The 15,851-nt window shown below is 45.8% G+C and overlaps 1 protein-coding gene across 4 annotated transcripts in view; it reads right to left on the bottom strand.

Moving 5' to 3' along the window:
* PLXNA4 (plexin A4) overlaps positions 1-15,851 on the bottom strand; it is a 609,453-nt gene that overhangs the window by 218,436 nt on the left and 375,166 nt on the right. The window lies entirely within an intron of this gene.

Genomic DNA, 15,851 nt, shown 5'->3' with positions numbered 1-15,851 from the left:
CACTTAATTGTAAAAGCAGCATAAAATACAGTATAAAAACATGAATAACAATAAAATTCAAAGTTCAGAAATCAATTTAGGGGAAGTCAATCTAATAAGCATTAGATAATCACCAGGGCTAGCTGGCTGAATTGGTCCTACTTGGGCCAGCCAGGAGGCCAGGGGAGAATTAGCTGTGGGGTCTCAAGAGCGGGTGATCTTCATAAAAGGGAAGGAGGAGGAAAGAGAAGGGAAATAAAAGATCAGGCTGAATTCAAATTAAAGGCCAGGTGGAATAGCTCTGTCTTACAGGCCCGGCGGAAGGTTAAATCCTGAAAGGCCCTAGTCTCATGGGACAGAGCATTCCACCAAAAGAAAGAAAAGAAAAGAAAAAAGGTAAAGGTAAAGGATCCCTGACAGTTAAGTCCAGTTGCAGACGACTCTGGGGTTGTGGCGCTCATTTCACTTTACAGGCTGAGGGAGCCGGCGTTTGTCCGCAGTTTTTCCTGGCCATGTGGCCAGCATGACTAAACCGCTTCTGGCAAAACCAGAGCAGCGCACAGAAACGCCGTTTACCTTCCTGCCGGAGTGGTACCTATTTATCTACTTGCACTTTGGGGCGTGCTTTCGAACTGCTAGGTTGCTGGGACCAAGCAACGGGAGCTCACCCTGTTGCAGAGATTTGAACCGCCGACCTTCTGATCGACAAGCCCAAGAAGCTCAGTGGTTTAGACCACAGTGCCACCCGCGTCCCTCCTTACCATTACTACCAGCCATTAAGGAGAAACTTCAAGGGCACCTGCATTGTTCAACCTGACTGCCTATCTCATTTGCACCCCATCCTTCTACCAAGCAGCCCAGGGCAGAGTGCATTCCTCTGGAAGGTTACTAAGTAAAGCAAAGCAATTTCAGCTGGGGTGCTGGATCCAGTAGTGTAACTACAGCAGGGCAATGGAAGCACCAGATCCCCAATGATTGGAGGGGGAGGCAGGGGGGCAGTCACATTTTGCCCACACAAAATGCCAAGGCAAAACCTTTATCCTTGTGTCTTTCCACATTTCCTTTTCAATGTTAATCTGATACGGCTTCAGCTTTTCGTTAGGTCTTCTTTCCCTTTCACCGCATGATTCCAGCCAATCAGAGAGCATGTAGTGGACGTGATGGGCACCGTGTGGCCAATCAGATTTGCCTGTGTGGCAGCGTCACTGAGAGCATGCAAAGCAGTGTGAAATGAGCCAAACTGAAAACATGTAAAACGCTTTTTGTTTCCTTAAACTTAAACACACACACACACACACACACACACTTGGCTAGATAAGTGTTGAGGGCACAGAAACTACCTCCACCAAATGCAACATCTACCTTTGCCTTAAGCCATGGGTAGGCATGGTGGCCTCCAAATTTTCAGAGAATCATAGAACTGTAGAGTTGGAAGGGACCATGAGGGTCATCTAGTCCAACAATCTGCAACGCAGGACTATGCAGTTGTCCCATAACGAGATCGAACCTGCAACCTTGGCGCTATCAGCACCATACTCCAACCATCTAAGCAATCAGTCTCCAATTCCTGTTGGACTACAATTACCACTTCCAAGCACAATTCAAAGTGTTGGTGCTGACCTTTAAAGCCCTAAACGGCCTCGGTCCAGTAGACCTGAAGGAGCGTCTCCACCCCCATCGTTCAGCCCGGACACTGAGGTCCAGCGCCGAGGGCCTTCTGGTGGTTCCCTCACTGCGAGAAGCCAAGTTACAAGGAACCAGGCAGAGGGCCTTCTCAGTAGTGGCACCCGTCCTGTGGAACGCCCTCCCATCAGATGTCAAAGAGAAGAACAACTACCCTACTTTTAGAAGACACCTGAAGGCAGCCATGTTTAGGGAAGCTTTTAATGTTTAACAGACCACTGTATTTTAATACTTTGTTGGAAACCTCCCAGAGTGGCTGGGGAAACTCAGCCAGATGGGCGGGGTATAAATAATAAATTCTATTCTATTCTATTCTATTCTATTCTATTCTATTCTATTCTATTCATCAGGCTAAGTTAGCAGAAATGTATAAAAATGTTCCAAATGCACGCTGGAAATGCTTTTATGATCCCCACCTTCCAACGCCCCCAAGGGGAGCAGCCTAAAAGCTCATTCTCAGCTGAGTCCTCTGCTGTGCAATATACTGCTGTGCAATATACCTCTGCGTTTTGGGTCATGCCAGTGGACTCTAATTGCAGAATCACAGAACTGTATAGCTGGAAGGGACCATAAGGAACATCTAGTCCAACCCCCTTCCGTGCAGGAATCTTTCACCCAACACGGGGCTTGAACACACGACCCTGAGATCAAGAGTCTCATGCTCTACCAACTGAGCCATCCCTCAGGATTCTCCCTTAATTTATTTCTCTGTGGTGTGCGGGGGCCTTGATAGAGATTTAACAGGAGGCTGAATGAAAGGTGAAATGGCCATTCGTTCTGCACCGAGGAGAATGCAGGTGAAAGGAAACGTGTGTGCAAGGTCCGTGGAACCGATTGCCAAGGAAGCCCATGAAAATCACCTTGACTGGGGGGCGCCCAAGGTAGGGTTAGGCGGCCATCCATCAGCTGCTGTCCCTTCCAGATGGAAGGCTTCCATGATTACTGAGCGCAGGGAGGGAAGCGCAGGGAAAGGATCAGGCCGACCACCACCAACACTGCTTTATTTTCTTCTAGCTAGGCAATAGATCTTCTGTCCCCTGTGGCATACAGCTAAGGGTCAGTTGGTTTCCATTATAAACCTCATTTCCAGAGGGATCATAATTCACCCATTTTACATTCCATGTGGCCGGGACACCTCCCCACCTCCACTTTCCGGCCTGGTAAAACATACCAGTTCCGACTGCCAGAGAAAACCGCTATTGTTTTTGAACCCAGATCTTGCGACAAGCAAGGCTCGGTGGTAGTTTAAACGAAAGCCATAACATTTGGGAGGAGAAGAATTGGGCTGGCCTGTTTTTGGTGAAATGGGGTGGGGGAGAGTAGAGATTCGAGGGGTTCAATTCAAGGTACGTTTGCAAATTTGTTGTGGTTAAGGCCTTTCAGACACTCTTAGATTCTGTCCTGAATGCCAGAGCTCAGTTTTGCGATGATAAAAGTAGATGCAGATGTAGTCATTAGAAAGAAAGCGTCTCTAAGCACGTGCAAATCATTACATCCAGCAAATAGTGCCATCTCAGATCACAGGCAGGGCATCGAGGTTACAGAATGAGACTCCCAGAGGCTCAGGAATTTCATGTGCTGGCTTCAGGTCACATGAGGTCCAATTTAGGGTATTTAAGGAGATGGAGTTGGATTATGAATGTTATAAATGAATAAAAACAGTAAGTGTGAAACTTTGAGGCGGCCACTTATTTCAAGCAAGGCTGGGCTCAGACTGGGTGCAAGAGTTTTTAGGGGTTTTTGAATGTTTTATGTAGTTTTTATGTAGTTTTGTGGTAGTTTTATGTAGTTTTATATAGTTTTTCAATTTCATTGTTCCGCAAGGGGCAATGACAATAAAGATATCATAATCGTAAGAGAAGAGAGGGCAAATGCTTGGGACTGGGCAAGTTCTGATGTCATTTCAAGCAAGCATCAGAGCCTTATATAGCAGCAGAAGCAGGAGCTGCATCCCCAGTGCCACCCATAGCTCAGTGGTAGAGCATCTGCCTTGCAAGCAGAAGGTCCCAGGTTCAATCCCTGGTGTCTCCAGGTAGTCCTGGTAGAGACTCCTGCCTAAAACCCAGGATAGTCACTGCCGGTCAACATACTGAGCAAAATGGACCAATGGTCTAACTCTGTAGAAGGCAGCCTCTTATTTTCCTATGCATCTACCAGGAGCAAGCCAGCAGTAAATCACTGTGAGCAAGTTGGGGTTAACTCTTCATTAGCAGAAACAGACTCTGCACAGGAATGTCAGGGATAAGGAGCGCAGCAACACATCTCCACTAGGTCTTGCCCTCATGGTACAGTTGCTGAGACTGAAGGTCACTGCCTCCTCACAGCTGCCTAAGCCCCCTCCTCTCCATGGTTTCCCCCAAGCAATCTGAGACTGTGCCTGTGGGAAGCCAACCTCTCTTCTGCCATCTTCATGCCGCTCCTGGTTCTGGGAGACCAGTGGGGAGGGGAGCTTATTGCAGCAGGAAGGGAAGACACCAGCACCTCTTCACCAGCCTGACTCATCTCTGCCTCTTGGCCTCCCTCCTCTCCAGCCTCCTCTTCCGCCTCTGGTTCTGGACTGCTGTCTGCCACAGCCTCTTCCTGCTCACTAAGCCCTGTTGCCTCTTCAGCTTCCGACACCACCTCCTCCCAGTCTTTTCCTGCTTCTGCTGCTGACCACTCATTGTTGTCCCACCACCAATTCATTGGCTCTGAGTCTTCTTCCGTTGGGGGTTCCCCAGCTGGTTCCTCCCACCTTGAGTCCAATCAGTCTATGACCGCATCTTATTTCCTCACTGGAAGGTCCTTTTCAGTTAAAGGGCCCCAGCGTACTCCATCAGTCTCCAACCTAGGCAAAGCAGGGGGGACTCCGGTCTCTCTGCAGCTTCTCTGATGCAGCCCTCTGAGTATGGGGATGGTAACATAGCATTCATCACCTGATTGGAGTGCTTCTGGGGCTGGTTCTGCAGGCCCTATCCTCTTCTGCTTCAGAGTCCTCTCCCTCATCCCCTGAAGGCAAGGAATCAGACTCCAGGGTCACAGCCAACCTTTGCAAAACTTAAAAGTTTCCCCACGTCTGTAGATACCTCTTCCTTGTGTGCAGATAGTGCTCTTTTGGCTACGTATGCAAAAGACATCACCTCTGAACATCCAGAAATAAAAGGAGTGGGATTAGGAATCAAGTACTACTGATCAGTCTCCTCGATGAGGAAGTCAGAGAGCCAAAACTATATTTTCCCCACCCCTCCAGAAGCCCAAACGTTTCAGAAGACACAGGGACAAAAAAACCCAGCAGAGTCATAAAGTAATTATATATTTTAGGTTCAAAGATGATACTTAAGTGCTGGGAAGAGAAGAAGAAGAATGTGTCAAGCTTAATTCCGTAATAAAATAAAATAAAATAAGGGGCATGCGATTAGACAAGCAATTATACAGCGAGTAGCTTAACATAAATTGTGGGTAAAAATATCAGAAACAATTTTGCAGGATTTAGCATGGGAGCACCTTGTAAAGCATAATTGGATTAGAGAAGACAGACAGCGCGGATTTACAAGGAGGAGGCCTTCTGCCTAACTAACTTGTAGGAGTCCTTTGAAGCAGCTGTTTTAATGGCTGAGGGAGGCGACTGCAATAGTAGTTGTGTGCTTGGATTTCCCAAAAGCAATCAGAGAGGTTGCAGAGTGAGATTAGTGCCTAATGGAAGGAGTTGCAGTATAAAAGGCAGGTTTGCTGGGAAATCAGCTTAGGAAGCAGCCCGTGTGCGAATCAGGAAACTGGGTATATCATGCCAATCCATACAGGATCGTGTCAAGCAGATCATTGCTGGTGTCAATGTATGCTGCAAACATATAATGGATTTACACCAGTTGAACCGTCCTGTCCTCCACCCCAGGAATCCTGGGAGTTGTAGTTTGGTGAGGCTGCTGAGGAGTCTGTCCAGACTTCCCTAGCCATCCCTTTGCAGAACAACAATTCACAGGGGTTTTGGGAGACTGGAAGAGACAGCTGAAAGTATTTAAGATTTCAGAGTATTTAACTTGCTAGGGACTTTGCAGTTTTTAGACCCCTCTGCATGCATATTACAGAATCCTTGATTCGTTACTCTACTCCCAATCAGTGAATGCCCATCTATAGCATCCTTGAAATATCAGATCTGCACACTGGCTCTCTGGCAATTTTGAAATTAATATCAAACTTCTAGTCTTCATTGCTAAAATATTTATCTGGCTAACTAGAATCTGATTCACACACCACGACATTCATCAGGTTAAGGCGAATTGATGTCAAACTATGGCCTCACACAATTTTGTAGCCAGTGAAACACTGGCAGATTTCTCAAGCTCATGCTTAGAATACTGTGTCCAAGATATTGACGAGCTGGAACATGTGCAGAGGAAGGCAAACAAGATGATCAAGGGTCTGGAAACCAAGCCTTATGGGGAATGGTTGAGGGAGCGGGGTAAGTTTAGTCAGGGCAAAAAGGAGACCCAGAAGATATAGCATTGCCATCTTCAAATATCTCAAGGGCTGCCCCAAGGAAGATGGAGCAAGCTTGCTTCCTCCTGTTTCGGAGGGTAGGACTCAAACCAAAATGGCTTCAAAGGAGAGATTCCATCTGAACATCAGGAAGAACTTTCTGACAGTGTGAGCTGTTCAGCAGTGGACTGAACTACCTAAGAAGGTGGCGAAAGCTTCTTCCTTGGAGGTTTTTAAGCAGAGGTTGGATCTTTCCTCTCTCTCATAGCACTAGAACTCATGAACCTAAATGTTGGGGGTTTCAGGACAGGCAAAAGAAAGTATTTCTTCATGCAGCACATAGTTAATATTATGTATTAAGATTAGCGGCAGTTCTCACTCAGGGCCACCAGTATGCAAATGAAGGATTGAGAACTGTCGCTCACTCATTGGTTAGCTAGTTGGGAGTTGTTGCTGTTACAACTTACTTAGTATTATATAAAGCAGCCAGCTAGGCTGCAATGAGACTGACTCCAGGAGCAGTTCTAACTGCTGTAATAAAGAGCTGGGAATCTAACAGAGCTGTGTCCTTCATCCATCTTTCCCACTATTTAACAGTTAAAACTACGGAACTCCCTCCCACTGGAAGCAGTGATGACCACCACCCTAAAGGTAAAGGTAAAGGGACCCCTGACTGTTAGGTCCAGTCGTGGATGACTCTGGGGTTGCAGCACTCATCTCGCTCTATAGGCCAAGAGAGCCGGCGTTTGTCTGCAGACAGTTTCCGGGTCATGTGGCCAGCATGATTAAGCCACTTCTGGCGAATCAGAGCAGCACACGGAAACCCAAGGATGCAGGTGGTGCTGTGGTCTAAACCACAGAGCCTAGGGCTTGCGGATCAGAAGGTCGCGCTTCGAATCCCCGCGACGGGGTGAGCTCCCGTTGCTCAGTCCCAGCTCCTGCCCACCTAGCAGTTCGAAAGCATGCCAGTGCAAGTAGATAAATAGGTACTGCTCCGGCAGGAAGGTAAACGACCACCACCCTAGATGACTTTAAAAGAGGATTAGACAAATTCACAGAGGGATGGCTACTAGCCAGGATGAATACACTCTGCCTCCACCGTTGGAGACAGCAAAGCTTCCAAACAGCAGTTGCTGAAACCACAAGAGCGGGAGAGTGCTCTTGTGCTTCCCACAGGCATCTGGTTGGCCACTGTGAGAACAGGACGCTGGACAAGATGGGCCACTGGCTTGACCCAGCAGGCTCTTTTCACGTTCCTTTGTTGTGTCCCGTTTGTGCAAACGCTGTGGTCGGCCCCTCGCTCATTGCCTCTCAGCTCCCCACCTCCTCCCTTGCAGATGTTACCCCGACTTCTTAATAAATCGGTCTGTTTGGCAAAAGTTTAAGCTGAAAATCAATTTTAATTATAAGAAATCGGTGGGTGCCATCAATAAATCAGCGTTTCAGGGGGAAGGTTACACCTGGAGAGATACAGGGAAAGAGGAGGGAGTCGGGGGTTTTTTTGCAGCTCAGTCTGTCCCAGTGCCAACCCTCCATGTTGCCTGGTACAAAATCCATCACCATCATTATACCCCCAGTATTATTAATGTTGTTGCAGTCTGATGAATGGCACATGAGCAGGTCTTGAACAAATAGCTCTGGGTTGCAACTTGATTTCCGAATGACCCTCCTGTCAAGAGGCCTCGTTTTTTATTATCAAGGGGGTGTAAGCGGGGGGCGTGGCAGGCAAAATAATTCATTGTGTCTTCTTATTTGAGGCAAACGATTGTTCAAGGTGGGTAATGGAGAGCTAATTAATCCTTCCTCTCCGGACACTGCAATGCATCATGTTTCCCATTATAAGAGGACCGTTTAAATGCATTATGATTATAATTATGGGTGCTTTGCAAAAGGCAGGCTCGTAATGGGGTTGGGAAGGGGCCTTGTTTTCAGGACTTTGATGGCAATTGGTTCACAAAGGGGAGCCCGGCGGGGGAGAACGGGAGCTTGTAATCAAGGGTTATGAGTGGGGATGGATTCTTGGGCCACCTGATGTGCAATCTAAAAAAAGAAAATAAAAAAAAACAGGGCAAGAGGATCCCTTTGAACCACCTGGCCCAAAGCTGCACACCTTTAACCAAGAGGTAAAGGGACCCCTGACCATTAGGTCCAGTCGTGGCCGACTCTGGGGTTGTGGTGCTCATCTCGCTTTATTGGCCGAGGGAGCCAGCGTACAGCTTCCGGGTCATGTGGCCAGCAGGACTAAACCGCTTCTGGCAAACCAGAGCAGCGCACGGAAACGCCGTTTACCTTCCCACTGGAGTGGTACCTATTTATCTACTTGCACTTTGACATGCTTTCAAACTGCTAGGTTGGCAGGAGCAGGGACCGAGCAACGGGAGCTCACTCCGTCACGGGGATTCGAACCGCCAACCTTCTGATTGGCATGTCCTAGGCTCTGTGGTACATTGCACCATATATGGTCCAGCTTCTAGCAAAATTTAGGACCCACATCATTTCTGAAATAATAGGTTGCTTTGAGCTGTTTTAAATATTGTGTTTTAATGCTAATGTTGTGTTTTGATTGTAACTCGCCCTAGGAGTTTTGGGTGAAGGGCGGGAAATAAATTGTAGGAGGGGGGAGAAGCAAGGCACCATTTGGTTGGAGAATCGTGTCGCCAATTTGGAGAAGTGCTCAGATTGATTCCAGAAATGCAGATTGGTTAGTTTGCTAAAACGCAAACAAAATCTAAAATTCTCCTCCAGCCCTGTTTGGGAGAGAGTCCCACTGAATTCAACGGGCCTTGCATCCCGTTAAAAAATGTGTGGGCTACAATGCAACACACTGGGATTTACTTCTAAGAAAACAAGCCTACAACTAGACTGCTAACCTGCAGACATGCTTACCTGGGAGTAAGTCTCATTGCAGACAGCGGGGCCCTGCGTCAGGACAAAGATGTGCTGGATTAGGCTGTAGAGTGTTAAGGGGTCTCGACTGGAGTGCAGATTCCTCAACAAGTTTTTTAAACTTTGTTTCCTAGAAGCAGCAGCCTTAAATTTGAGATTAAAAGGTAAAGGTAAAGGGACCCCTGACTGTTAGGTCCAGTCGCCGATGACTCTGGGGTTGCGGCGCTCATCTCGCTTTACTGGCCAAGGGAGCCGGCGTACAGCTTCCGGGTCATGTGGCCAGCATGACTAAGCCGCTTCTGGTGAACCAGAGCAGCACACAGAAATGCTGTTTACCTTCCCGGTGAAGAGGTACCTATTTATCTACTTGCACTTTGACGTGCTTTCGAACTGCTAGGTGGGCAGGAGCAGGGACCGAGCAATGGGAGTTTACCCCATCGCGGGGATTGGAACCACCGACCTTCTGATCAGCAAGTCCTAGGCTCTGTGGTTTAGACCACAGCGCCACTCGTGTCCCTAAATTTGAGATTAAGTCCCACCAAAATAAACCTGTCTTCTGAACAAATTATGGAAGGATTAGGCCCTCAGAGACTGTGTAAAAAGCATTAAAGGAGTAGATTTTCCCCATTCAAGAAAAAATGCTCTGAAATCGAGAATTTGCATGTTTGTGAATTGAAAAGGGGAGGCTTTATTCTGCAAGGCGGATTAGGGCACATGCAATCGGCTCTGATGGTGATGTTAGTTAATCCGGATTAATTAAGGCAGCTTCTTAAAAACATGCCCTCTTGTGCTCACAGACAACAAAGAGTCTTGTGGCATCTCAGTAGAGAGAAAATGCAGAGAAGCAGGCAAAGCGTTCAGAAGCTATGGTTCGTCACTCTTAGATTCCCTCAATGCACTTTAAATCAAACCTAGCTGGGACTGATTTGTTTGGATGTACGTCGCTTTGGGTTGCCCTGGACAAGATAAAGTAGTTTAAAAATTCAGCGAATAAATAAATGATCATATGCATCTAAACACAAACTACCTACTTCACACTTTTCAAACCGAGACATAAAGTGAAACTCAGATAGCCTTTAAAATTTCACTCTTCTTTGAATTTTGCAATGGAGCTCTCCAGTCCACAAGGAATGTGTACAAAAAAGCATGCTCTATGGTAAAGTATGCATTAAAATGCATATATTAGTGGAAAAAATAGCATATTAAAATGCATCACATCAGGGGAAATAGCTTTTCAAAAATGATATTAGGGAAAATGGGATATAAATATGAGTATATTATGAAAAATTCATATTAAAATCCTGATGAACTTTCAGGATCGATACACACACACACACACACACACACACACACACACACCAAACTGATAAGGAAATGCAGGGAACTGAATCTAAGACTGAAAAAATACAAAATGGAGAGAAACCAAAAGTGAGACCATTTGCCCATCCCAAGTTCCAGGTTTTATCCCTCATTTAGCAAGAGGAAAATGAGGCACAGAAGTACTAGCTGGGTATGATATGGGAATTCCAAGGTAGGTTGGGTCTTTTGGTTGCCACCAAAGTGAGGCGAAGAAGAAGAAGAAGAAGAAGAAGAAGAAGAAGAAGAAGAGGAGGAGGAGGAGGAGGAGGAGGAGGAGGAGGAGGAGGAGGAGGAGGAGTTTGGATTTGATATCCCGCTTTATCACTATCCTAAGGAGTCTCAAAGTGGCTAACAATCTCCTTTCCCTTCCTCCCCCACAACAAACACTCTGTGAGGTGAGTGGGGCTGAGAGACTTCAGAGAAGTGTGACTGGCCCAAGGTCACCCAGCAGCTGCATGTGGAGGAGCGGGGAAGCGAACCCGGTTCACCAGATTACGAGTCCACCGCTCTTAACCACTACACCACACTGGCTCCCCATTCTGGATCTAGCCCATCTCCCCATCTTTACTTGGAAGCAAACCCCACTGATGAATCCAGAAATTCCTGTGTGGGATTTGATCCCATACCAGTAAATTCAGGTTGCCCAATTACTTTGGATTTGGTGCTCTATGCAAGAAACACGCTTCCACCCTCTCCAAGAACATTTTTTGTAGTAAGGAAAGTGCGGGATAACAATCGTTTGATGTGATGTCATATAATCTCCACGCCAAGAATGCTCAATAAACAGCTGGGTTTTGCAAAACCTTTGGCAAACATCGTGCAAAAAATATTAAAATCAGAAGAATTCTCAAAAAACAGTGAGTATTGCGTAACCTTCTGGCACACTTTTTTTGGGGGGTGGGGGAGAAAAGAAATATAATCAGAATAAATTCTCAATAAACAGCCAGGTTTGCATAACCTTCTTGGAAATTTTGTGCAAACTGCACAAACACCCAAAGGCATGCTCAATTATTATTTTTTTTAAATGATATTTATTAAAGTTACAAAAAATAGAAGAAATACAAAATACAGAAAAAAGAGTAAAGTTTTTAAAAATATAACAAAAAAGTAAAGGATAAAAAGAAACATACAAAATAAAACAGTTAAAAAGACATTAATTTTCCAAACCTATCTTCTCTAGACTTATTTCCCCGGACCTCCTCATACCTCCCTTTTTTGTATTCCAGTTCAGTTTGTTAGTTCAGCAAATCCTTACCATTAAACTTTTGCCCAATTGTAAGCCTTTTTTCATATCTCTTAAAGCATTACAGCTAAAAAGCTCTTAGTTTCTGTCCAACATCCTTCTAAGATTCCTTAATTTTACAATATTTCTGTAAATAGTCTTTAAATTTCTTCCAGTCTTCTTTCACCGACTCTTTTCCCTGGTCTCGGATTCTGCCAGTCATTTCCGCCAGTTCCATGTAGTCAATGCTCAATTAACAGGTTATCTCGAAGCTACCTTTGAGCCACAACCCAAGCACTCTTCTGAAATGGGTGAGACCCTCCCAGTTTGCACTGAGTCCATGTCTTATACTGCCAAATCTGCGCATGAATTCCAACTCAGGTGCTTGGCCCCAGAGTCTTTCTGCCTTTTGCTGATATACAACAACTTTCAAGCCTTGGCTTCGCCATACTTCCGTTTGCCCTGGTCCTTTTCCCCAGGAAGAGCTGCTCTTTACTACTGAATCAGAGTAAATGTCAACCGACTTTTCCACAGATTGTTGTTTTTTGCTTTTTTTAAATAAATTGTTATTAAGTTTTACACAAATATCTCCAATTAAACAATTTCCCAATTGTTTTACACAAATATCTCCAATTAAACAATTTCCCAATTAACATATTTTCATCTTTTGGACTTCACTCAGCTTCTCTGACAATCATCCGTATTTAAATTTATTATCTACGCATTCCCCAAAATTAGTATCGCCTTTTAAGATACCTTTACAAACATATTTGCATTCTTGCAATATTCCTTATTTTTTCACAAAGCCTCTTTAAAACCCACTAGTGTTGTTTGCTCATCACATACACTCTTCAAATACTCCACAGATTGTTGTTTGCTCCGAATCAGCACCAAAGAGCAGCTCTTCCTGGAGGAAGAAGCAGGGCAAATGGAAAACCGCTTGAACCTGTGCCTAGACAGCCCAGGACAAGCGAGAAACTGCTCAGACCTGCTCAGAAACTATGCAAGTGAAGTGTGGATGAGCACTGAGTTACTGAATCCCAAACAGTTTCAATGCTAGAGTTCCTCATAGCTTGGTGGTTCGCATGAGGAAGTTTCTAGGTTCAATTCCTGACATCTCCAAAAAGGGCTGGCAGACAACCCTGCCTGAAACCCAGGAGAATTGGATGAAACTGCAGCAGCAGTCCACAGCATCTTGCTTGGTGCACTGCATTGGCTGACCCGCCACTAAATTATGGTTGTATGTTACATGCACACGCATCATCATGCCTCTGACATGCATGTTCCCTTTGCCCTTCAGTGTAGCCACAAGGAGGAAATTGGAAGCATACACTTTCGAACTAACAAGGGTTCCCTGTTGCATCTGAACTCTGGTTAGTTTAATCTACAGTCTGTTAACAAACCAGGGTCAGAAACCATGGCTTGTTCAAACCAATGTTTAAAATAACCAGAGTTTCCCTGAGTTCAGAGGGGGAAAGGAAATATTTTTAAAGTGGAAGCAAAAAGTTTTGATCTCATGACATACCTGTGGAGGTAAAAAGTGGGGGGATATGAGTTGGGGAGGGCATCAATTAATCCCTGTTTAGTGTTACATCCCCCAAAGACCACTGACTGAACTAACTAGCCGTTTCTTCCATTTCTTTCTGTTATGCTCAGAGATTTCTGGGGCAAAAGAGCAAGTATCATAGTAATCTCTTGAAGCTTGCCGCCCCCAATTTGGGTTTTCTGTGCTTTGCTAGCAGCTGTTCCACAGTTGCAGAGTTGCCAAGAGATCTGCGAAAAATGTGTAATGTCTCTTGTAAATGTCTTAAGAGCAAATAGCTGGGGCAAACACTCCAATTAGGAAGGTGGAAGAAAAACCTACACTAAGGCTCAACGGCTGTGACTTTTGCAAGAGCCAGCGAGCGAAAAAAGAGACACCAAGAGAATGTCTCTCTAATTAGACCTGGCGACTGTGAGCACAAAGTGTTAGTTGGGCCTCCATTGGTGAAGTCCAGCAGATCGTAACTTAATTCAAAAGTGCAGGGGAAGGTAGTTTTGGTTCCAATGTTTATGCATGTTTGGACTACTGTAGTTGAAAGGACAGTTCCACAAAGCGTGGGTGCTTTTCCTAACTAAGAAATAAAACAGGCTTGTTAAAACAACATTTTAGTGGTCCAGGAACACAGCTCTTAGCTCCTGGAGCTCCTGCCAGCATAAATTTTAATTCCCAAAGTATTGAAACACATGTTCAGTGCATGACAACAAATATGAGGGGCAAGCTATGCTTTGCATGAAGTTCTGTCTCCAAACCAGAATTCAGGATGGAGAAAGGAAAGCTGGAGAGTCTGCTTAACCTTAAGATATGGAGGCCCCAGATATTCCTCAAATTTCCTCCCAACCTGCTTCAACATCTGGAATAACAGCATGGGGCAGGTATGGTGAAGAGTTAAGCGGTCCTCCTTTGCTCTACCTGAACCACTGTCTGCCCAGGGTAAATTTGGGTTTCAAAAACAGTGCAGAACTGCAATGTCAGGTGCAGCTTGAGCCTAGAATGTGGGAGAACACTCCCAATGATTATTTTGGGGCGTTCTCAGCCAGCACGATCATGAGATGATGGGCTGAAGGCACTGCCTTGGACGGTGTTTGGGTTCCTGTTTTGGGGTGGCAAATTGTAGCCACCATCCTGTTGCCAGGACTGACAACAGGAAGGAAGAAGTACCTCCAGGTGGCAGGTGTGGAGATTATTCTCAGTCTTCCTTGGGCAGGTAGGTACGTGCAGGTACCAATCTTGGAGATGAAGTGTTTCAAGAAGAACAACCACCTGGTACATGCATGGAGCCACCTGGAAGCCACTTCCACCACAGAGAAGTCCACTCCACTTCACAGTGGGGAGGAGTTGCGGTGGGCCACGTGGTCACCACTCTCCTCCGGGGGCGGGGGACGAAGTCCCGCATTGCCCGGGAGATCCCGGCCATGTCATTGCCCAGCCGGCCAATCTGGTGGCTGGGGGGCATGGCTGGGGCAATTTAAGCTTTGGCATGAGCTGGAGGGCCCCTTCTTTGCTCGCTTCCTTTAAGCTCCTGCCCTCCCTCCCTATTTTACAGGTTGCTGTTCATTGGCCTTGCTATGGACCCTGGTTGGTCGCCATTGAGGGACCTGGTAGGAATTTTTCCACTTGGCAAAATTGGCATGGAGCCATTTGGTTTTCGCCTACCTCGTAGCAATCGTCACAACTTTGTAAGGTTTTGCGGTTAGGCATTGTTCGACCTTTTGATGGGGGAGGGGAGGTGCGGCCATCACCTGCCCCGCCAACCTTAAGGGTATTCCATTAAAGGAATCCGGGGTGTGTGGATCTTGTCTGAAGCTTGGGGCAGGGCTAGGGCCATGCCACGATCCCAACGGGAACATCTGGGGGAGCCCAAGTTGGTCTGCATCGATGGGGCTCCCCTTTCTGGTGGTTTACCCTTACTGGACTTCCTGCACAGCGGGCAGGAGTCAGATATAGTCGGGTTCATTCAATGCCTAAGCCAATACCACTCACAGTCTGTAATCAATAAGGTTGTGGCCAAAATTTGCCCAATAACATTAACATAATATTTGTGTCCTGGTGTCTCCTTTCCAAGGGGGTGGTTACGGGGTCTAGACACGGAACAGGTTTTTAATATCCAGTTTTAGAGTGACTGTTTTTTTCCTTCTAGGCCTGAGATGAGAAGGTGTTGTAATTTGTTATTGTTTCTAAAGCGCCAACTAACTTGGAGACTTCCACTGACCATGCAACTGTTAAAAGTATAGAAGCAGAGGGCAGTCCAAAGGTGGCAACCTTTTGTGGCAAAAATACTTCTTTGTCCATGTTGATCGAGCATAACCAGAAGAAGAGTTTTAGCCAAGCCTTGTTGTTGTGCAACTTTTTCACATGCTGGGAGCCTTTTGCACGGAGTAGCATTCAAGCAATGGGGAACCATCGTTTAATGCCAGCTTACTAACCAGGATCTTAAACCAACTTTAAACCATGTTTTAAGAACCTGGTTGAATAAACTGGCATTAAACCATGGTTCCCTGTTGCAGATGTAACAGTTAACTGTGATTTAATTAAACCTGGATGTAAGCACTGATGAGAGAGGAAGAGAGCGGTGAAGAGGAACATGCAATGCCAGCATTCATTCCTCCCTGCTAAGGCTATGATTTTGCAAGCCATAAATTTATTGTGTTAACCAAGTTGATGTTTGGAAGCTGAACTCTATTCATATAACTAGCTATATAGTTCAACCATGTGAAACAGATGTAA

The sequence above is a fragment of the Podarcis pityusensis genome (assembly GCF_964106645.2).
Source record: "Podarcis pityusensis genome assembly, chromosome: 10".
Classification (NCBI taxonomy): Eukaryota; Metazoa; Chordata; class Lepidosauria; order Squamata; family Lacertidae; genus Podarcis; species Podarcis pityusensis.
The sequence above is the reverse complement of the archived record's forward strand: the minus strand, read 5'-3'. Positions and strand labels throughout refer to the sequence as shown.